This window comes from Camelus ferus, chromosome 3 (assembly GCF_009834535.1).
Source record: "Camelus ferus isolate YT-003-E chromosome 3, BCGSAC_Cfer_1.0, whole genome shotgun sequence".
Lineage (NCBI taxonomy): Eukaryota > Metazoa > Chordata > Mammalia > Artiodactyla > Camelidae > Camelus > Camelus ferus.
In genome coordinates this window covers 13526632-13552201 of record NC_045698.1, presented here as the reverse complement: position 1 = coordinate 13552201, position 25570 = coordinate 13526632, and positions in this window count along the sequence as shown.

Sequence of the window (25570 nt, the reverse complement as noted above, 5' to 3'; positions counted from 1 at the left end):
AGTTTTGCCCAAAGCCTAGGGTTTAAAAAGCAAAACACTTGTGTTTAAGAAAAATATGTTAAGACATTATTGGAATTAGAGGGATGTTTTATTTCTGATGTTAGTTAAGTATATGTCAGGTTTAAAAAAAAAAATGAGGAGGAGAAAAAAAAAAAAAGCTGGAGGACAAAACAGCAATTGAGCCAGGGAGAATCAGGTCCAATTACATTATGTAACCTAACATCTAACTTTGTATGTCAGCTCAGTGCTTGAGGGGACCAAGTTCACTAAGATGTTCCCTCCTGCTCAGGCAAAAGGCATTGGCAAAAAGCAATTCCAGGGAAGTTGTAAAATATTTGAATAGCTGAAAATCATTTGTTGGCCAGAAAAATTATTTCCTATTGATTTCCAAAAAACAGAATTTCTAAATTAAACTAGGCACCTCAGGCTTATTCATTATAGTTTTCTATAGTCTTCAAAGTTAAAAAATAAAGCTTCTCTGAATGTTAATTAACATGTACAACTGTGTCATATCTCCTGCCTCAAGAACCTAATTGTTGGAACCTTTACATGCCATCTTATTTAAGGTTTATCATTTAGGATATTAATTTTTCAAGGTCTTATTCTTGGTGACAAGCCAAGCATGTAAAATAAACAAGCTTTTATGGAAATACAACACTTGAAAAATATCACATTATATCTAGAAGTAAACCAAATTATGCAAACAGTAACATGTCATCAAGAAAATAGAAGGAAGATTCAAATAAATTTATAAATGGAATGAATTTACATTGTTAAAATAAATATTAAGGACAATTGCACTTTTCCATAAAAACAAGATTTTCATTTAGAAACATTATAAATTTATTAAAGATAAAATTCTAATACTATTGGTGAATAATCAGGAAGTGAATCTGAGGGAAGAAACAGGTTTTAAGTATCTGCATGAATTCTGATGCACTATTAGGAAAACAGAAACCAAGTAGAATTCTATGACTCTGGGTTTACAGGAGACTGAGTATTTTGAAGCATTCATAACTCTAGCATGATGTATCCTTTGTTAGCACATGGAACAGTGAGGAAAGAGCAGCAGTAACAATAGCAACAATAAAATCTCTCATTAAAATGTGCACTCGTTGAGCCCCCAAACTTTGGGATGGATAAAATATTTAAGATGTATACTTATATATATATGTGACTATTACATTTTCAGCTTGCCTGTGGAGCCTCTAAAAGACCTATATTTTTTAACATGGAAGATAAACACCCTTAGAGAACTCATAGAGAAGGAGGAGAGTATGAATAATATAAACAGTAAAGACAGTGGAGAGTAGCAGTGATCAGCTTCAGAGAAACAATGATAGCCAGAGCTTCAGGCTGTGATTGTGGGAATGACTAGAAAATAAAGCTTAGACTTTCTGAAAGCAGCTTTAGCTGAAAATAAAACCATAACTCAATTCAAAAATCTAGATAACACACATGTCCCTTATCTGTCGTTCTCCACCCTTAAAGTAAATAGTCTTAGGTGCAATTTACAATTGCAATTCTCTCACCAAAATAGTAACATACTTTAAAAAGTTTCCTGAATATCTCCAGTCTGGGTTTCTTGATTTTCTCCTAGAAATATCTGATGTGCAGGGTAGATATGGATAAAGGTAGAATATTCATGGTTCACTTAAAACTTTTATTCACAATGAAATAAAGTCTTTTGTACAGTAAGTAACCCAATAATAGCTAAATTAAATTAAATTAAATCAATTTTCACCTATGGAAGATGGATATATACACACATAGAGGCTGACATATTTACATATGTGTATAAAGAGATAGATAAATATAGATTTATAGACATATTCGTATTGTTTGTTACTGAGTCCAAGCTCACACTGCTCACTGAACAATAGGTCAATAAATCAAAAGACAATTTGCTGGGCAAAGAATAGTGACTTTATTCAGAAAGCCAGAAGACTGAGAAGATGGTCAATGAGTGTCCCAAAGAACCGACTTCCCTAAGTTAAAATACAGGCTTCTTTTATACTAAAAGGGGAGGGAGTGTGGTTGGTTGGTGGCAAACTTCTTGGTGTCAGAATTCTTTGTTCTTGCAGTTGTCCACATAGGTCAGTTCATGATGTTTCTGTAAACCTCCAACAAAACAAATGTTATTCCCTGTTCTGCAAATTTGTATCTCTATATGAATGAAAAAGTGTTATACTGTTAAAGGTCAGAGTCCTGAGAATGGGCTATCCTGTATATTTCAAGCTATAGGCAACATTCCTAACTTGTAGCAAAAGCAATAGGATGCAAAGGTTAAAGTAAAAGAAACAGATCCAATGTGGAGTGAGATTTGTTCCTTCCCATTACGTTTACAAATCTGCAGGGTCTGTGCTATGTATTTGCCAGTGTGTGTGTGTTACTTTTTAACCTAATATGAATAGGTCTTTGCATTTTTAATATTAGTACTTATCAGTACTTGTACGTGAAGAGTATATGTAAAGATCTTATTTCTGTAATTATTACACACACAATCATATGTTGAGATAAAATATTAAGTTGTAATTTTCTTTATACTTTCATTTCTATGTAGCTCTGCACTTCCTTTTTCTTAACCAACGTATAACTTCCCCTTCTTTTTAAAATTGTTCTCCAGTACTCTCATTTACTTTATTCAAGAAAGGTGTCCTTAAGTCATTCTTCACAGGAAATTTAGGGGGGAAAAGATGAAGAAAAAGGAGATTTATCGATCCAATATTTTCATGTGGAAATACTTAGAAATTCTCCCTGGCCCTTCCACATTTCCCCATGCCTTCCAGCTAGATGTATGGGCTGCCTTTTGTCTTGTGCTCTTTTCAGATATATCTGAGTGGTGAATAAACTTTGCAGGTAAAGATAACGTCCTCTTCTGGAGCAAAAAACAGGCATACTACTAAAATAAAGACAATACCTTCCTCTGGAGTAAAAGCAAGCAAGCTTACTCCCAAAATAAAACATTTTGGCACCCTAAACTCAGCATTTCCCTCCTGTAATTCATGACACTGCATGGACAGGTGCCATCTGGACTTCTTTACATAGTCCTATGGGAATTCACACTTAGGGAACTGGCACGGAAATGGTGGTAACTCTGACTACTGTCACTGCTGTGAATGGTAAATAGTCCCTCATGTCTCTTTCAGAAATTCTGTGTTTTATATAAGCATCCGTGAAATTGGCACCCCTGAAGCTTGACAGATTCCAAGTGGGGTACAATTTCAGGCATCTCATAGTTCCTGGCATTTCCCAGCCCGTGGAGTCCGTTGCCTTAACGAGGCTCGTAAAGTCTTGTGCGATGTAGTTCCTGGTTGCTTCTTGTCTGGTCTGACCCTTTGTTCTGGGTGCCCTCCCCGAACTGGCCCCACTATAGTTATTCCTTGTACGTCTATATTCCTGCTACTCCGTCCTACTTTCATTTTGTCTCTTCTTATATACTATTTCCTTTTTCTTATAAGCTCTGCCTTGTATTGTACTTAAATACAAATGAGAATTTCCTTTGATAGATTCATCTTTTAGATTTTTTAACGTATTGGCCATTTGACACGCTCTTTGGTCAATAAGCATTTTTGAGCACCTTCCTTATATTTTGGAAAATTTCATCTTATGAGTGTATAATTTTGCGTGACCAGGGCCTGTAATTCATTTTTTCCCCAGCCTCTTGTGTAACTATGCCAGTCAGATATACCTAAGTTAGCAAACCTGTAAAATAGGCCGTATAGAGATTTTATCCTGATGGGGTAGCAGGAGGGTTATTCAGCTTTCAGAGTCAGCAGTGGCAGCAATATTAGTGGCAGGATCCAGAGTCCAGTATGAGTAATGGTGTTTTAACATCCATGTTCCCTGACAACAGAAATGTGTCACCAGCAGAACAGCCCATGGTGTAATTTGGGATATGTAATTTTTTTTTAAACTCTCTAGCATTCAATTTTTATTTTCAAGACAATGTAGAAATTCACTAAATACGGACATTTAAAAATAATTTTTTGTTTAATTTGTATGGGATAATTTATATTGCTTTCAGTAAAGAACGGTGACTGATAAGTAAACTAGTACCAAGAATGCTGCAGGTAAAAGACCACCCCCCAAAAAAAAGCAAATGGAGAATTTTTGGACCTGCTTGGTTGTGATGCAAAGAAAATCATGCTTTCATTACAGAAGAGCACATTATGGACCCATCTCATACAGAATTAAGCAGTTACATTATCACATACAGCATTTAGAAAGATGAGCAAAATGAAGGCAAGATTTTGGGAACATAATATCAATTGATAAGGAATAGTATCAAGGATATAAAGTATTAAAAACTACAGAGTTGATTTCATCCTTTCTAAGTATACAGATAAGTTAAATAATGAGAAAGAAAAGTCCTGAATTCTCATATGAAAATAAAGTCAAAGGCAAAGAGCCTATCTCTCTCCTGAAAGAATCTTCTCTCTCCCAGATACAGTGTTCAAAAGCCAAAATTCACGTTGTGGACTTGCTTTTTTGGGCTGCCAAATTAAATCAGTTTCTTTCCCAGTCTCACTGGAGTTACTCCATGAAAGGTAAGTTATGGGTTCGTCACCAGTTGTGGGTTCTGGCCAGCAGAATTCCCACCGAGATGGAATGAATTGCTCAAGACTCTGGGGAAAAGTCAAGAGAGGGAGAGGGAGTCGGGAGCCAACTCAACGAACCTCTCAAATGCTCCCATATTTATTGTGTACAGTTGATGCAGGAACTTAGGGAAGGACAGGGTGGGATCACAATGAGTACAAGGGCTTTGTTTATTGTTGGTGTTTGGCTCAAGGTCAGAAGACCCTTTTTGGTGAATCACAATCGTGTTGAGCCTTTCAGCTTATCAGGGAGGAAGTACGAAAATCAGCTGCTTAGCAACTTGGACTCAGGCGGCTGTGCCTGTCTCAGGTTGCCCCCTCAGGGGATCTTACCCGTCTTTGGCTAACCAGCCTTCTCACCTCTGAGTCTGCAGCTTTTTATAAGTTGTTTACCATTCCAGCCCAAGGCTGTTTTGGGGATAGACGACTGTCTAACAGCAGTCTTTTATAGCCGAGGGCCTGGGTCATTGCTAAAACCTCAACTATGCAAGCAAGGCAGTTACTAAGCACATCTTCTTTAAGGAGATAAGCGGCTAGGGTCTGTTACAATGTGTTAACCCAATCATGGGCTCCCATAGTAAGTCATATCAGTCATATCATAAGACTTGAACAGTGAACAGGGGTCATAGGCAAAAGATTTATGAGAATCAAGTCCAGGAACCCAGCCGATCATATTTTGTCAGCCAAAGTAGTCCTGTGTGATCATCCTTTTAGCCGTTTGATAAAGCCATGTCTGCGTTGTTTTAGAATGCTGACCTCACCACACCCGAGGCGGCTGACTCGCAAGGAGAATCCAAATATCTTAATTTCACCTCCCCTTAGTGTCTCATTTTCTCTAAACCTATAATAAGAGCAAGACCAGAACTTACCCGTGGGGACTAATTGTAATTGCAAAGTCAAACTCAGGAAAAGACTGCTTATTCACAAAAAGAATAATTGAGAGATTTCCTTATCTATATTTATATGTATGTGTGTGTGTGTGTTTGCTAAAAACATACCATGAACTGTATGTGTGAAATGTATTAATTTCCAGTAAACATAATCAGAAAGAAAACCTTAATTTTAGATTATTTAGACTAAATATTGATTTTAATGCTGCAGCAGACACCCTATGTTGATGAATAAAATCGGCACACTTCTCAGAAATGTTGCCCTTGGGCAATTCAAACCATGCTGTCTAGAGTCCTTTGGGAGTTAGAATCCTTCATCTCTCAGGCCTTAGCCAATGACATACTGTGAGCTGGATAGAAAGTTCTGGCCCCCTGATGGAGTAGGGAGCATTTTAGCATTACAGTATTCTTGAGGGCACTCGGATAGCTCCTCCAAGATAAAGTAACTGTAATTAATTGCCTTACCACTAAAAAGTAAGGACACACATCTCAACTTCTGCAGTTTGGAGATAGTATAATTCTGCATTTGGAAATACTCCCGTATTCTTTTATTAAGTGATGTGAATGTCTCTAGATTTCCAGTGGAATCCAATCAAGTGCAAGCAAAATATCACTTTAGCCATAAGATTTATCAGATACTATAGTAATGGAAGTATCCATGGTAGATAAACTTTTTGTGTAGTGTCTCTGGCAAGCCAAAAAAAAAAAAAAAAAGAATTTTATTGCTAAGCTATAGGATTCTGTAACCATTTGCAACAGATAATGATACAATATTCAAAAGCAGCTCCTGTCATGCTAGTAAGGCTTGGTAGAGACTGAGCTCCTGGCCATGGTTTGCAAATGACCTTGCAAGTCAAGCTTCCCCTCATTTGCTACATCTTTTCAGATTCACTACAACACTGAGCTGTTGAGTTGGCGTGGCAGTATCCATCATAAGATGAAAGTCACACATTTGGTACCCGGCATGTGTAAGCTGTATAAACAGGTAGTTCAAATACTCACTCATCACTGTTGTATCAACACTGTTTTCATACCTACAGCCTCATGAAATATTTCTTACATAAGCTGAGTGTAGAACGAACATTTTAGACTTGGTCTGTAAATGCATTAACTTGGCAGGTTGTTGTGGGCTGAAAAGGATCCGCTGCTGTGCTACTGATAGACATGGATGTGGTCTTAAGAGCCACTGGAGGCAGGTTGTTCTCTAGTGCTTGGCGCTTTTGGCACTACACCTGGTCGCTTACTTGCTGTGGAGAGAAAGTGTCCTGAGTTTAGGATGCACAGTGGATTCACATGAATTTACAAATGGCTTCACTGGTTAAGAACGTGGGAGAAGTCAGACTTACAATTGTAGACCAGATGTTCGGGAAACAATTATATAGACAGACTAATGAAATTGTATATGTTTTTGTGTTGCACATTAATACATGCCAGAAAGCATTGACTATAGAAAAAGCACAAAAACAAAGCAAAACAAACACACAAAAAAACCCCAGAAAAACAAATGGACAGAGTGTTTTGGCCAAGGCTTATAGTTCTCTTCCCTTGGTCACCTTACAGACTGTGCAATAAAGTACACAGGTGGCCAAGGTCAAGTGAATGCCAACGCCCATCAGTGTGCTGATCAATAAGGCTGATCCAGCTACTAGTGCTCTTGAATGTCTGAACTGCCAGTAACCGTGAAACTGAGCCCCATAATCTCTACATTTGCACAGATGTACAAGACGCTCGTCAGTAAGTTACGTATATAACTGTTCTAAATTTTATTTGAGACTACATTTTTATAGCTTCTTCGCCTTTCTTATCCTGCTTCCTTCACTTCATTATCAATTTTTGCTGTAACATTCCATTAATAAATCAAATATTTATAAGTTCCCATCTCAGAATCTGCTTCTAGAGAATTTGGCTAACACAAGCACACTTACCAAAGATTGTGATTGCAATCCGCTAGTTCAATACACAGACAGATGTTCTACTTGTTTGCTTGGTTGATTAACTGAAATCTCTACGCAACTGTGGTCTCCTATAAATGAAGCTGAAAGACAGAAATTACTTGCTGAGAGGAGAATGAAGCATCTAAAGACTTAGGGAAATAGTAATATTACCTAACCCCTTAATGTATCTCTTAAACAGGTCCAGAAGGTACCATTTTAACCTTATAGTTGATAAATTTGTTGGCCAGAGGAGTGACAGCATCTTTGTAATGTGCCACCATGGTTGTTCTCTGTAGGTGAAATATATTGCAGTTGAAACAAGATTTCTTATTTCTGTAAAGATAAGGGATTTGGGGGCTGCTGAGGCCAGGTGACAGCTGTTAGCCTTCAGAGACAAGGTGAATATGGTGTCTGTATTCAGGTTGACCACTGCTGAGCTCTTTGGTGGTGGATAATCCATTGTTAGGTCCCTAATTTATAAATGAAGCAACCTGCAAGATATTACTTGATCTGTTTAATAAGGAAACAACACTGGCATAGATTTAATTTGCCTTGAAAAAGACAATGACCTTTCACTTTCCAGACCCAGCTCAATTCTCAGACTCTGAGTCATTGGAAGAAAGGGAGAACTGGGAATCTTTGAGAAAATATCTTCCAACAACATTAAAACTATGCACTGAATATCTTATTAATAGATAATATGCATTCAGAATATTCCTGAGGGAAACAATTCACTGGAGAAAGAAGATATCCAGATCCTATGGAGATTACTGTGTAAAAACCATGAGATACTCTCATCCCTTACACAATACCATAGTAGTTGAAAAGGAAGGAACAGCGTGTCAGGGTAAGAACATCCCCCTTATCAAGGATATGTTGAGAATACTCTCCATTAACCCACCTCTGCAGTGGCTCAAACTCCCACCTTGAATAAGTGACCTGCCTAGTTAACAGCAGGAGAGCACCCTGTCCACCAGCCCACTGTCTCTAGAAATATGGCTGTAACCAGGCCTCTTAGAATGTGTAGACCCTCCCAGTTCCCCCATCTCCACTCCTTTGGCGGTCCCTGTGGCCTGGAGGGAATGGGAGAAAATTTTCATGGATGCATGATGTGCAGATGCGTCTGGCCCATCCACATGAACTGCAATCATTATTCAGTCCAACACTGCTGCCATCTGGATGGAAACAGGAAGAAACCACAGCAGCCAGTGGGCTAAAGGCCAGAGAGTTTGGTCGGTGAAAAATCATGAGCCCTGACCATTAACCCTTTGTACTGACAGTTGGGCTGCTCTAATGTGATTAACCCCATGGCTTGGAAAATGGGAAGCCGAGGAGTGGGTGATTACGAAGAAGCCCTCATGAGGTTGGGCTATGTGGAAAGACCCTATATTTGGGTTTTCCTGTAAGAGAGTCCTCACTGCCTTCCACTTCCTGGCTCATAAGGCACTGACACCTCCAAATAAATAGGAAGCTGAAGCCATATGACATTGCTTGGGGATGAGCCCTGGCAACTGATCCTTCAGTGGATACAGCAGACTAGGTGCGCAGGAAGAGCAGTCTTCATAGTCCCTCAGTGGGATGATGTATTGCTAAGGATGTAGGATCGCTCTTTAAATAGAGTGATTCTGTTAATGCAGCTACATCATGTCCTGTGTGTTCTGAACAATGTCCAAGGTGAACACCAATGAGGCCATCCACTGAAGTTCTCAATCAGGGAGGGACTGGCAAATGGGTTACACTGGCCCTCTCCCTCCAAATGAGGGTTGTAAATATGCCTAAATATGCCTTGGTTTGTGTGGACATCATGTCTGGTTTAACCCAAGTTTTCCCCTGTCACTAAGCAAACCAGGCTGTTGCCATTATGGGATTACAGAAACTGAGTACCATGTATGAATACACTCATCAAATAGCAGTAATTGGAGGGTGGTCATATTTCAAAGGTCATGATGTACCGGACTAGGCAAAAGATCATGACGTTGATAGAAAGGAAAAATGGAATATTAAAGCAGCAGATTAAATTACAAACAGATAAAATCTCCTTGGCCAGGTAAATTAATGTACTTCTCCCAGACTTTAATACATTTGAACAATCAGTAGGGCCTCTGGCCCCATATGCCAGACTAGGGATCCCTGATAAAACACCTAACACCGTAAAGGAATGGAAGTCATGGGAGACGGCCATTGCCTCAACTGTCGCCATGGACCTTGGTGTTGTGCTTCCTGCTGAGAACACCACGCCCCAACATGCCTGGGAAAGGTGCTATCTACTGAATTTGCAATGAGACGCCCCACTGGGACGGGTGAACCACTTTCCTCCGCTGTGTGAGGGAGAGCTACTCAGTCTCCATCGGGATCCTGTTGTCCTGAAGCAATCAGAACCTGCTGAAACTTGCTATACCTTGAATGAGACATGTGCCACTGAGAGAGGGGCAAGGGAGAGGTCCTGGTCTGACATCACCACCTGGATGCTGAGGTGCTTATTAAAGGCGTTATTTTCTTGCCTGTGTAATGTACATATTTATGTATTCTCTTGATTTCTCTTTTTTGGGGGGGCACAATATAAGCATGCCATCATATTCTCAGGAATGGTTAACTCTTCGTTCACTAAGAACACTCTCTCTGTTGTTCTCATGGCTTTGTTGCCATTGCTGCAGTCTTGTGTCTGTTTAGGTGAGATGTTATGCAAGCTGAGGGGTGGAGAGGGTTGGATAATTGTCAGTATAATTGATAGACCATCAATTATATATACTTGTCCTCTGTTTTGGCAAAGCTTATCTTCTGAGACCCCATTAACTCTCAAAAATAGAAACCAGGATGTCACTTCTCTAATATTTAGCTACGGCTCTGGCACATAATGTCAAATACCTCCCTTAGTACTTCTTTCTAGAACTTCTATTCAGAAACTAGTGTCTTATAGGACCAAGTCTCCCACTAATTTTATTCTGAAGAATAGAGCAGCAGTGTTACCATTTTCAGTCCCCACACTGAACGATGTCAGTGCTCAGAAGAAACAATGAAGAGTCTTCACTGTGACAGTAGTTGTGATGCAATTTAAGCAACACTCCTTGTTGTGTAGCCGCCAAACTTGATTCTTTGGGATTTCCTTGAAAATTTGCAAGGGACCTAATGCCATTTAATAAATGTCCTTTCTAATAAAACTAGCTACTGTGAGTTTATTATTTTTAGTTCAGAAATCATAATAGCATCATTCTCTTAAGCCTCATTAAACACATTGCACAACTCCTAACATCACCTTGCTGTATTGTCGTTTCCTATCTCTGTCTCTTCAGCTAGAAGATAGACTTCACAAGGGCAGGGTTAAATCTAATCTCTTTTTGCAAAATTTTAATCTTGCCACGTAATACAGAGACTGGCACAAATTAAACTCTGACAAATATTTATTAGGTGATTTAGATGAACTGTAAAGTTGCAAACACATGTAAACTATAAACGCTCACACATTTTGATGTGTATTTGCTTCATCATAATGTGACAATGTGTTTTCTAATGGATAATTATCCAATATTTAATAGGAAATTGAATAGAAACATTTCCAGTAGAATGCAAGGTAAATGTTTCTATAAACGTTGCATTCAGCACAATTTGCTCTAGAAACAGCAGGGTTTATGGGGGAAATTTGGTTTAGGGAAAGATCACTAAAGAATAAATGCAAATTTGTAAACAGAATAGTAAGAAAAACAAAAGCCCTAATAAAATTCATAGCAAAAACCTTCTAACATGTTAATTTCCTAATAAATAAATAAGCACCATGATACATAAAGGATATTACACTTAAAGAACAGGTGAAACCACTTGAGATTTCTCAATTCTGAGACACAAAAGCACAAAATGCACAAAGATTGGGTCAATGCATGCCATAAGCATTTCTAAAGCAAAGCTCAAGGTTATTGTGGGCTCCATATAAGAAATTCAAGGTGAATGGATATACAAATGACTGTATTCTGCTGTTTCTTGTTTAATTCAGTTGTTGTACTCCACATCCACCTGATGTTACTTAATGTTGCAAAACATTAGTGAATTGGGAAAAATAACCTATTAATCAGTGCAATTTTTGCATTGTACTGATGTCTTCTTTATATTTGCCAGTCACATTCAAGTCTCTTGAGACAATTTCCAACTAGCCCTAAACACGATAAAATTATGTGTAAATTATATGACCTATGAAATGAATATCTTGAACGTCTTAAAACAGTTTAGGATGGATAGTTTTAAATTATAAAGATGGCTTTCACTTATGGCGTGCCTACTGTGTTTCAGATATTTTGCTAGAAACATTTTCTAGTTGGTAATCCCCAAAACAAGCATGTATGTTTACTATTATGAACAGAAGCCATTCTCAGACTTGAGGCTCCCCCTCATTCTCCAAATTACTCAGCATCCTATTTTCATGTATCCGAAACTAGAAGGCAGGACATTCTGGGACAGTCACTTCAGAATTTTATTTCAGACTTGGAGCTACAATTTTCTTATATACCTTTTATTATGAGGCAGCTCGATTTAAGGAACTGATTATAGGGAGGCAATAAAAAGATATACCCCAATCCGAGTATCAATCAGCTAACAGAAAGGCAGAACAGCATATCTATATGTGAAAAATAATTACCACCCACCACACCCACACCTATTGTGATACCAGTTTGTTCAGTTTGTGTAGAATTTGAATTGATAAATTCTGCAGTAAAATCTCCTGGAACTTATATATCAACCTGTGGATGCTTTTTATAGCTACTTTCATTTCCCTGTTATATGTCCTGAAATATAAAATGCTGTATTTCCTAAAACATAAAATGTAATATTTTCTGAAAATAAAAAATATTATATTTTCTGAAATATTAAAAATTTATGTCTTCTGCTTTCCATTCATGGACTCAGACTATTTAAAATTCCACACTCCAAATACATCATTTCATTAATACTACCAAGTCTTCAGCAGAAGAGTAAAATTAGTTGTTTTTCTTTTCTCCATAAAATTGTACCTAGTAATAGAAACAGGGCAGTAAAGAACAAACCATACCTAAGGGTTGTGGAAAACCAGAAAATAATTTCCCAGATAACGTAAGATTGGTGAAGGGCTCGGGTAAGCATCACGACCCCCAGGCTTTACAATAGAAAAGACTTTAAGTTTCACTACCCTTCTACACTTCATTTGTTGCAAGATCAGAGCATGTGTTTACCTTCTCAAAATGTCATTGTCCACATCTATTAAAGCTGGTCATTAGTCATTTCATTCTTTCGATTTTCTTATTCTTTTTCTTTTACCTTATGTTGGATGTGCCTAATATTACAACACACATATGCACACACATTTAAATAATTTTCTCCTCCTCTCTCTCTTATTCATCCTCTTCTTATATATTCCATTGGCTTGTACTACATGCCAATACCTTCCTGTAAGTTAAATAGTACCCCTTTGCTATTTATCCAACAAACATATAATTTATTCTTGAAAAATATTAGGCTTTGTGATAATTTTCGATCAAAATGGATAATTGGCCTCAGATAAAGCACTTTTAAATTCCAGATAGGCAGAAACTCAATACAGGCAGACCCTGTTTGATTAAGCTTTACTTTATTGCATTTAACAAATACTATGTGTTTTACAAATTGAAGATTTGTGGAACTCTATGTTTTAGATGGCAGTTGGCATTTTGTAAAAATAAAGTGTTTTTTAATTAATGTGTGCACAATTTTTTAGACATAATGTTATTGCACACTTACTAGACTGCAATTTGGTGTACCCATAACCTTTATATGCACTGGGAAACCAACAAATTTGTGTGACTTGCCTTATTGAAATATTCACTTTCTCACGGTGGTCTGGAACTGAACCTGCAACTTATCAAGGTCTGCCTGTAAAAGAAAATTTAAGATTCATGGGGATAACATAAGCTATATTAACACAAATTTTCATGTGCTGTTTCTATTAAAGGAAGTGGCTTTTGACACTGAATGAATATTAGAATCTCTGGATAAATGTTAAAAATATTGTAGCCTGGCTACATTATCAGAAATTTTAACTTAATTGGCTGGAATGGAGCCTAGTAATTCTTATATTTTAAAGATTAATATTTAATTCAAATAGACACCAGATTTGAGAATTACTAAGGCCATTAATGAGGGTTCAATACAGTTTTTAATTACTCAAATCTTATTGACATTCAGGACTGGTTTGTTGAATTCTATTAGGCAACTTTCTAAGGTTCCTGTGCTCTGGTGTACATCCTGTTGATCTCGTCCCCTGGACTGATGACAGAACTTGTATTATGGGATTTCACTCTTCTGAACAGCTTACGTCATCTGAGACTCCAATTTAGGAGACTAGATGGAGAGATTTGAAGCAAATGAGATCCTCCTTCTAGCTTTGAGAGGGGCTTGTTTTGAAAGGGGCTTGTGAAACTAGGACCTGAGGGTAACTTATAGTTGCTGAGAGCAAACCAAGCAAACCCTGGCCAACAGCCTACAACATGACAACAACAGCACTTCTGTCTAATAGCTTCAAGGAACTGGATTCAGCCAACAATTGAATGAGCTTGGAAGAGAAGTCTGAGGTTCAAACCAGACCACAGGCCTGAGCAACAAATTGACTTCTGCCTGGTCAGATCCTGAGCAGAAGACCCAGTTAATCTCTGCCTGGACTCCTAACAATTCTCATAATAAATGTGTGCTGATTAGCTGCTAAGTATGTAATGATTTGTTAAAAGCAGTGATATAAAATGCATGAGTCAAAAAATACCTATTTTTGTATTGTACTGGTATCTGAGTGATTTCCTTGTCATCATTTTTATTCAGCCTGAGACCATTATCCTATCATCTTTTCTTTTAGTTTTTGTTCAACTCCTAGTCTTTCAGTAGTTATTAGCCAAGAAATGGTGATGAAAGAAAATCTGATGACAGAAGATTTTATGAATACAATTAGCGGGTAATTTTCAATTCAGTTATAATCAAGATATCCAAAAAATGCAGATATTTTCTAACCTGGTGTAGGTACAAAAGTCTTTAAATTTTAAAACAAGGTGGAGGGAGAAAAGTGCTTATTAAGAACTTCAGTCACACAAGTACAATTTTCTTCCAAGAAAATGCTACTTACGCTATAATATTGTAATGAAATAAGATGGTTTATGTGGAAACAAACCCCAGCAAGTACTGCTTAGCAACAGTCATCACAGTGGGTTTGACATATACTCAACATGTTGTATTGAAACAACCAGAAACGTTTGAGGACAGAGCTTTGGTTTCCTTTCTCTTTTTCATAGACTTTGTGAATCTGAATATTCCATTAAATGTCAAATGGCTATATTTCATTATGAATATGCTATTGACCTCTCACTGTTATGGATTAATGTTTGTAAGGACTGGGATGGTCCACTTCAGGGCTCTTCTCTAAATAATGCACTTCAGAAGCATTCACAGTTTGCCTGATTTTTCTCATGACATTGATGCCAGAAATGTTTTTTATTGTTTTTGTTGTTATTTCTCTCCTAAGAACTAAAAATTAATATCCCTTGATGTTGTAAAGGTCAGAATTATAACTTAACATTTAAGCCCTTTTACTCATCACCCGTTTCCTGTTTCTCACCTCCCGTAATTTACTCATATTACTCCAATATCTCAAAACAGTGTGAACTAAGGCATTTTTAAAGCCCAAGATGAGTTAAAGAAATGCCTAGTTCTAACTAAATATTCTAATTACTGTGTATATCACTTGCATTTCCTTCCCCTCATTTTGTGAAACTAAAATAAATAGTATTACAGTAAAGTAGTTTTACTAAGGTGCACATATTAGAAATATCTTCTGCTTATTAATGAGAGTGTATTCAATACATGATAAATTTAAGCACAACCTTTTTTTCTCTAAACATATTTCCACTTGAAATATTTAATTATTTGTAAACTAAAATGCTAAGTATATCATCTTTTTCTTCAGTAGTGTCCTTAATATAATCTACATTATTTAAAGCTACATGGCAAGTTACTCTCTACGATGCCTTTTATTTTTGCCAAGCACTGGATGCCTGTATCCTCCTCTAATCTGAGCTGGCTACTGTATGTATTAAGACCAAGGTCTTGGATGGCTAGGTTTGGCTCCCATCATTGGTTCTCTCAGTCTGATGCCATTGTTTCCAAATATTTCTCTTTCTTAAATTACATTGTTTGAGGTCCTTCACGGAAGTGAATATTTTATTATGCGCTTATGTTCAATGAACATTCCAGGATATCTATTCTACATTTTAAAAGTGTTATTCTTCAAAATTGAAGGCAATGCCCCACTGTTTTCCAATATCCAGTGGTCCTATAGAAAAAAATCTGCTGTCGTTTTGATTCTTATTCCTTTGTTAAATCTACTCTTTGCTGGTGGTGGTGGTGGTGGTCTTAACACTCTTGACAGTAATCTTAATGTTGTATTAGAATGATCTTAATGAATTTTTAATATTTCAACATGTAAATTCTCAATTTCCAAGATTTCCTAATTATCCTCAGATTATTTTGTTATCAAAACATCCAATTCTAATTTATGTGTGAATATTTTCATGTATATGAAATATAATAAAGTTTCATTTATTTTAGTTCTCCAAAGTCTTGATTATTTTTATCTAAATCACTCAACTTGAAGTTAACTCATCTTGTTTATTCACTCAGCAAGTGGCACTAAAACAGAAATGTGCTGGCTGTGAGTGCAGGTTTGAAGCTTCTTGACCAGGTTTGTTTTCTTTAGGTTGACGTGAGAATAGGCAAGAAGAAAATTCTATACTTGAAGCAAATGAAAAATGGACTATTGTTTTTCCTTCTTTGTCTTGTCTGTATTTCAATGGTACTATGTTAGATTTGTTTTTAATTATTCCATGAGCACATAAACCTGCTCCTTCATCATCTCTGCAGTTGCAAGTACCAACTCTTTCTCTGCTTTCTGTCTTCTGTAATTTTGGAATTTTTTTTAAGTCTTTCATCTGTTTATTGGCAAATCCCATTCTTGTAATTGTGGAGTTCCAGTGTGATGTCCTTGACTAAGAGTGTAAAAAAAGGACATTTTTTTAGAGGAGACAACACATTTCAGAGTAGCCATAATTAACACTGTAACTATTTTTCTATCTTTTCAATTTAAAATGCCATATTTATTTCAAAATTAGCTTTTAAATAAATTGACGTCTATTTTTGTGAAATATTACCATTTATTCTTAGTGCATGTCATTCATTGTCTCATTAAGCTATAGTTCCTTTCTGTGAAGTTATATTGATGGTACATTGATTTTTATATGATTCAATTTGGAAAAAAAATGTGGCAGTGCTACATTTTTGCTTCTTGTGTTAAGAAAAATGAAGTCCATTAAATGATGCATTAAATAGTAATGAAGAGAAGATCAACTTGATATAATAATTACTGGAATGTTATTTCTCATTATGCCTTCATATTGAGTAGATTATATAAAATTTCTAGAATATAAACTCTTTAAAAGCATGGGCCACGTCTTCACTCATCATTTTTCTATTTGTGGTGAAAACACTGAATAGTGATCAATGAGTATCTACCAAATGAAGAACGTTATAGATGCTTTAGATTTAAAAGTCCTCTCTCTCTCTCTCTCTCTCTCATTCTCTTAGTCACAGGCACAGAGAGAAATTAAACATTACAACAAACACAGTCAGGCCTTTCATCTCTAAATGTATGAACGATTCTACTTGTAAATGGTACAATTAGAGACGAAATTCTAGTTAAATAAAAGGGAGAAGCAGAGAATTTAGAAGAAAAAATTAATCATGTAAATTATATGGCTGGCACAACAGGAAAACTTCAACCTCTTTCTTAAGCATCTGACCCACAAGAAATAAAATGGATCATTTTATTTTATTAAACAAATATTTATGTAATAATGCCTACTATGAGTCAGTCACTGATCTAAGCATGTTACAAATATTAATCCATTTAGACTTCACAATGCACTATAAGATTGTTAACTTCATGTTATGTATGAAAAAACTAAGGTACAGATGGTTTAAGTGTCTTGTTACTGGTCATACAGCTAGAAAGTATTGGAGCCAGTACTGAGCTTAGGTAATTAGAATTTAGCTTTCACGGGTTAACCCATTGGTCTGCCCTGCCCCATATGAGAATCTAAATCCAGATTATTAAAGTAAAAATACCCAATAGTGTAAACACGTTGACTGCTTATGTGATATACCAAGGACATCAGTATACTTTAATAAAATAAGCATTTGATTTGTCAGCTGGTGACCTGGCATGCTGTCTCCGAGTCAACCCTCTAGAAGAAAGTTAGTGAAGTCAAATGTGGATATACTTTTTTTGTGCTTTGTTTTCAACTGATGTCCCCTTGGTTTTTAGTAGACTAATCAAATCAAAGACACTAAAGCAGCACTAGCAACTGCTGTGAAATTATGTGTGTATATGCACACACATCTGTGTATACATAGATACAAACATAGTTACATACTGCTATATAGAAAAAGTTATATAAAAATCAAACCGTTAATAAGCAAATTAGAGGAAAACTCAAATAATGAATGGACTGATATTTAGCATATATCTTTAATCAAAAAGTCTTAACCTATATACACACCTGTCCCTTTTTATATTGAATTTATGTTCATACCAATTGGTAAACTTATTCAGAGAAAGAACCTTTAATTGTGCCACACAGACGCACTTGTGTAGGAGTATTTCTAATTCAGCCTAAAGATATGGGAATGATTAGAGAAGACATAATGCTTCCTAAATTATGTTATCTTCATTCACTTGAAATATGTCTGCTTTCATTCTCTCAAATTATGGAAAATTAGTTCATCATCTATATGTTGTTTAGTGTCAGAACAATATCTAGACTTGTTTCAATTTAACAGCTACGAAATTAGATCTATGATATATGTTAATAGTTAAGGACTTCTTGATTTAAGGAGTTGTAGTTTGAGGCCTTAGCACAATCTGATACGTTCCAGAGTTCATGAGCCCACAGTGCACAAATGGTTGCCTTAAATTTCTTCACACACCCTCTGACACCATCTGCAAGTTGTTGATGTAAGTGTGTTTTGTGTATATCGTAGTGTGTATGAGAGAGAAAAAAGAGGTTCATTAGGTTTCATCTTTTTGAAGTTCTCATGGTAGAGGAATTTTCAGTAACAAATTCTGTGGCAATACAGCTTTACGGAGATTTTAAGATTTAAATTTTATTAACTGTCACAAAAGGTCTTTGCCTGACTTGCCTAATATCTAGTCTTTTAATTTTCAATGAATTTTAAAGCATTCATGGTTATAGAGAATTCTTTTATAATTTATCATGAAGATAATTGCTATTTACATTCAACCCATTAAATAATGGCATTTACAATGCTGTAATTATTGTTTGAAAGTAATAACAATAATACTTTACCAAATGTAATTACTGGTGTACAAGAAATGCATAATAAAATTAACTATAATCTGATCATATAATTTATAATAGCTAAACAAAGATGATATTAATCAACTTTATTTATTTATTAACTCTAAAATATCTTAAAACTATAGATTTGATATTGCCTACTTCCTTCCCGGTTTACTGGAGAGAACTGATATTTACTTTGCACCACAAATGTGCCAGGACCTTCCAAGTGAGAGAAAAGTTAGTTTGGGCTCATTCCAAAAATAGCCCAAAATGCAAAAGAAGGAGAGTATAAGAATATGTCGGGATGAAGCAAAAAGATAAAGCAAAGAACGTTTCTTACAACAGTCTTGCAGAAGGTTGTAAGCGGCAGAATAGGAAGTCTGGGCTTACTTAGTTCCTTGGTGAAGGACCATCAAGAACAATTTAGCTGGGCAATAATAATAGGGTTAGAACTCTGTGTTATGCAGATAAAACTAAGAGCCGGGCAAAGGATGAATCTGGAGCAGGGGAAGATGAGAAGAATTATCCAGTCAGGAAAGTTGCAGTAGAAGAAGAAAAATTAGAAAGGTGACAGCGAAAATGATATTCAGTGACTTCACAACGATGGTCATTTGACTTCTTCCTCATTGTGTCATTTGACTTGCTAAGCAATCTCATTAAGAAGGAAAGGGCAGAGTACAAAAAACAAAAACAAAAACAAAAACATTTTTTTATTGTATTTCCTTAGTCTGTGAGAATAAGTGAAGTACTTGTCTTCGATGAATTGCTGAGTAGAAGCTTTTCTTTTGAAACCTAGATATATTTTTCTCAATAGGAATGATGTTTAAGTAAATGTTTAATAAGTGGCAAATGATTGGTCATGAGAGAGAAAAATGTCAATGTTGACTAAAAGGAGAAAAAAACTAGCTTTATAAACTGGGAGAATGCTTGTCACAGTGAGGAGTTTATTATTGGAGGAGGAGGGGTTTGGAAAAATTTTGTTTATTTTTTATGTATTGAGAAAAAACATATAAATATATTATATTTTTCACACTCAGCTCTCTTGCCTCAAATATTTTAGTTATGGATTTCTAAGCTGCATAATACAGGGCTATGTACGCGGGAGTCATGTGCAAAGTGATCAACTACTCATGGAATAAACAAATGTCAACACAACAGTATAAAAACACATCTGTAAGATGCCAGTATTTTCATCACCTTCCATGCATTCTCTTCATGTATTTTCTATCTGTATCTATGTCTACAGCTATCTATCTATACACACACCATATTTTCCAATAAAATTACATCAGATGATTAATTCTGAATCCAATTCTACATCCACTAGAACACAGAGGTCCAAAAAATAGTTGAAACACAAATATAATTTACATACTGTCTGATTCCATTCATATGACATACTGAAAGGCAAACTTCGAGAACAGTTATCAGATTAGTGGTTACAAGGTTGGTGTGGGAGGAGGAAATTGAACAAAAAGGGACACAAGAAACTTGGAGAGATGGAAGTATTCTATGTTAGGATCATGGTGGTGGTTACCCAGCTTTATGCATTTGACCAACTGTACATCTAAAAGAGAATTTAATTTTTGTATGTGAATGATACCCTTTATGAACCTAATTTTGAGAAAAGCATGTCATTTGTTATCTATCACCCCTTGGTGGAAAATCAAAATAAACCAGGTGAAAACATGTATTTTTTAATTACCCAAAGTAAATTACTGTGTACCCAGCTTCCTCTCTTCATGAAAATGTAACTGGCATTGGTGGCCGTTCATCTTAAAAAGAAAGAAAAATCATAACCACTAGGATTATGATCCAATAGTCTGACAAACTGTCAGATCAAGCAATTCTCAAGCCAAGCAAATTCTTCCAGGCAGAATCTTTACTGGGAGGCTGTCTCAGGTAAGAGGCTGATACGTGGAAAGATGAGTTTCACTCCTTTTAAATTTGTACTCATTACTACAAAAATGTTGATTAACATGTAAGTGTCAGACTTTATTCTAGATGCTTGGTACAGAGAAGAAAACAAGACAAAATCCCTGCCTTCATGGGGCTCATATTCTAGAGGAGGAGACATACGATAAACTAATAAAGTGAAACATGACACAAAATCAGCTAGTGAAAAAATTAAATCAGAGCTTCAATTCAACTACTCCTGTTGGACTAGAAACTGGCTTTCATTCTCAAAATACATTTTCAGCAAAGCAACAGAATCTCTGCGAAGTTTTTAAGTTTTACCGGTGAACAGACGATCATCCATACATGACCCTAAAGTGCAAAGGGAAAACTTATTTATGGGGATGTTGAAGACAGCGTGTCAGAAGCCTTCTGTTGGCCTTTGATTTGGAAAAGGAACATCGTGTTTTACATATTTGTTGCCATTCCCATATCTACCCAAGAGGTAGATGTAATATGATACGCCAGGCACTGTTCTCAGTGCTTTCACACGTATTAGACAATTATATTCCTAACAGTAAGCTGTGAGGGAGAGGTCCCTCTCAGCATCAGATGCAGGGCCAGTTGAGGAAACCAAAGCGGAAATTAGTAAAGTGACTCACCAAAGGTCTCTTAACTTGTAGTAGCTGTGTCAGCACCTGGTCCCTGGTAGCCTGGTCCCTGGTAGCCTGGTCCCAGAGTCCACGTATGCCTCTTCTACGTCTTGTCTTTATATACATCAGCAGTTAAGGCTGTAACCTGTTAGGGTACCTCTCACAGTGAGCCCCTGTGGGAGACCATTGCAGAAAAAGGAGAACACACTCGAGTTTCGGACAAATTCTTCATAAGCACAAGAAAACTCCCATGGAGTTGGTGAGGGATGCCTCTTCCATACCACACAAAGGAAGACTTTTTTTTTTCCTTTATATTAAATAGCCAACATTAATAAATATATCTAGAATGTGAGAAGTAGGGCTTGGTGTCTCTTTTATTCACTACTGTCTTCACACCACCCGAGGACAATGTCTGGAACATATAATCGTTCCATAAATATGGGTCTTTGAGTTTCACTGCCAGGTATTAATTTCTCGGATTGTTGTTTGTGGATTTCATGTTAAAGGAACCAGATTAGGCTCAAGATGGAGTCTCTCATGCTAAACCCCACGTTAACAACCCCAAATTTAACTAAATCTCTATCCTTGACTGTCCCAGAAAAGGGAGCCTCAGGTAAAACAGTTGGCACTTAGCTGCTCAGCACAAGTTACCTGACCTGGTTCCAAGACTTCCTTTTGCTCCATATAAGGAAAGTAACCTCGTTTTAACCAATCATCAAATACCCGGTATAGCGTCCTTGCTCCTGCTCTCTTTGGTCTATAAAAATCTTCCGCCTTGTGCAGTTTATCGGAGCTCTTTTCTGTCTGCTAGATTGGATGCTGCCCAGTTCATGAATCATCTGCCTGATCAGTAAATTGTCTGTGGAAAATTTTATTTTAACACTTGTAATTTTGTATCTTGTCATCATACGGCCATACTTATTCCTGGTCAGATCTCCGCTGATTAAAATGGGGTTGGAAAAAATATCAGTGCATTTCACAAATTTCGTAAGGTTGCTATTATGAGAGTCTAGTAAACAGCACTGTGTTATTTCCACTTCAACATTTTTCTATTTTACACACATTTGGGATTTGATTAAAGAGAAATCATAGTCTAATTGCTGGGTCCTTTACTTGTATGCTTGGGATTAATCATAAGAGCAGAATACAAACACTCTTGTTCTCTCCCTGCCGTGTGACAAGACTGTCCTTTTTGATCCTCCTGAAAGTTAGGCATTCTCCTGGTGACTTGTGCAGGCAATAAAAAAGATTGGAAGCAATGTGAGTATTAAAGTGGAGACTGTAAAGCCAAAGAATAAGTCACCAAATTCTCATCATCCTGCTTTAAAAGTCCTGTGCATGGCGTTGAGTTTGAAACTCCAACTAGCTGGGTCCCTGAAATCTCAGCGTGACCTCGGTGAGCAGAGGCCACCTTGATTCTCTTCAAGGGGCTTGTAACATGAAAATGAGATTATCTTTACTTGTCTACATCCCTGAGATTTGGGAGTTGTTACTGTAGCCTGTCATGGCATAAGGAAGAATATCCTATCCCATAGTTAATAAGATAATAGACACTTCTTAAAATTTAAAAATCTCCCTCATCCAAGTCCCCCACCTGCCACCCCTGGAGGAAGGTGGTCAAAAGGCACAAACTTCCAGTTATAAGATACATAAGGACTGAGAATGTCATGTACAACACGATGCCATGGTTAACACTGCTGTGTGGCATGTTTGAAAGATGTTAACAGAGTGGATCCTGAGTTCTCAAGACAAGGGAAAAAAAATCTTTTCTTCTTTTTTTTAATATGACTTGATGGATGTTAACTAAACTTATTGTGGTTATCACTTCACAATATATGTAAAGTCGAGTCATGCTGTAGACCTTAAATTTATATAGTGCTCTGTGTCAATTATAAATAAATGTGAATCTCAAGAAAATTGGAAAAATAAAATAAAATACCAAAAAAACCCACCTCACATCAGACCCTCTGCTATGCTATTTCTATATCTCACCTCAGTGATGATAAATAACAACCAATAATTACACATGAATGTGCCATGTGACTGCCTTTATAACAGTCGTGGGCACTGGCGGGATGGTCACACCAGTTTCACAGCTGTGGCCATTAAAGCCCACGAGAGTTCTCTGACTGCCCAGGGGCCACAGCTGGTGGTCTGTCTCACCTCAAAGCCTGCGCTCTCTCACTCTGCTCTATTGCCCCCTGGCTCACCTCACAATTTTAAGGCACCCTTCTGCCCTTCGTCTTCAACTTGTGACAAGTTTTTGGCTTCTTTTAGAGCAAATATCTTAAAGGAAAATCAATTGCTTGCATTGTGCCTCTGGGAAGTGACAAGACATGACATGAGGAAGAGTATCAGATATGCAGGCCATTCATTCAGGCAAGAGCAGGACCTTGGCAAGTAGTAGGGAATTACCTTGGCGGGAAGGAGCCACAGAAGGTGACAGGGAATGTTTTCAGTTCTTTAAAGAGTGCAGAGGGAAATGATTGCATTTCATAATAAAGTCAAAAATTCAATTTTTGCTCCCCACACTGATGAGAAAATATTAATGTTGGCAGAACTTCAATTAATCAAAATCCAGCAAAACAATATACTTCATAACTGCAAATTCACTTTTTAAACTTCACTTCCAATAGAATGAAGTAAAATGCATTAAAATATGTAGGATTATGGTTTCATTACAGAAAGCAAATTCTATTTTTAGTTTCCACTTACTGTTCTGTAAATATATATAGTGGTGGGCTGAATCATGGCAGCCAAAGATATGTCAGGATTCTAATCCTCTGAATGGTGGATATTATCTGATATAGCACAAGAATAAATATTATCTTTATTTAGATGTGACTAAGTTGAAGTTCTTAAAAGAAGAATTTCCCCAGGATTATCAGGATAGGTCCCAAACGCAAACTCTATGATCCTGACACACATAGAGGAGAAAGCTTTGTGAAGACAGAGGCAGAGATTGGGATGATGTGACCTCAAATCCAGGAATGCCAGCAACTCCCAGTACCCAGGAGAGGTAAGAAATGGATTCTCCCCTGGAGCCTTTGGAAAGAGTGCAGCCTTGAAAAATTGTGGTTTGGGATCTGGTCTTAAGAAATGTGAGAGAATGAAATTCCATTGTTTTTTAAGTTAACAGATTGGTGGGAATGCGTTACAGTAGTCATAGGAAACGTACAGATTTTGGTAGCAGGAAGCAGGAAGTAGGGTGCTGCTATCACAAGTACTTAAGAGTCAGGTTTAGAACTAGGCTTTAGGTAATGAGAAGAGACTGGGAGGTGCATCATAGCCAAAAGAAACTAAGACATATGTTTAGATATTTTTAACCAAAGATTTATACATGTTTTTATCAACATGCCCACAATGGACCTTGCGGAGAATACTAAAACTCACAGTAAAACAGAACAAACACCTAGAAAAAAATTAGGCTGCAAAAAAATAAATAAATAATACATGAGAGAAAACTGATGAATCAAACCATTCATTCATGTCAACCACTTTCCTAGTGGCTGCATAGAGTATAACCATTTTCATAACACTGTATAATATACAACTTTGCCTTACCAATATAGTTCATACATACAGATTTTCTTAAATTTCATAATAGCTTTATTTTCTTGTTAAAAAAAATTCCCCAGATTTGTTAAGGTATATTTGACAAAAAATTATACCTAGTTAAGATGTACAGTGTGATCCAGCAGTCCCACTTCTGGGTATATATCCAAAGGAAATAAAAGCACTATCTTGAAGAGATGTTTGCATACTCCTGTTCACTGTGGCATTATTCACAGTGGCCAAAATACAGGAAGTGTTCAGAGACCAATAAATGGATAAAGAAAATGTGGTACATACATACACAATAAACGTTTTCTTAATGTCAGTTCCCATGTTGAATATCATAATTAAACATTGTATGCTTTTTAAGAGCTTTTAGTACTTCTCCTAAGTTTTCTTCAAGAACATTTGTACCAATTACTTCTGACAATAGACAAAAGATTAAATAATTCTTATATGTTCTACCCCAACCATGAATGGATAATATTCTTTAAATTTTTGCCAATTTGTAGACTTCACCATTTTAATTAAATCAATTTGATTAGTAGGGGGATTGAAGTAATTTTAATATACCATGTCTGCCTTTGAAGATGGAAAAGGCATCACGTGTCGAGGAATGCAGATGGCCCCTGGAGGCTGGAAAATGTGAGG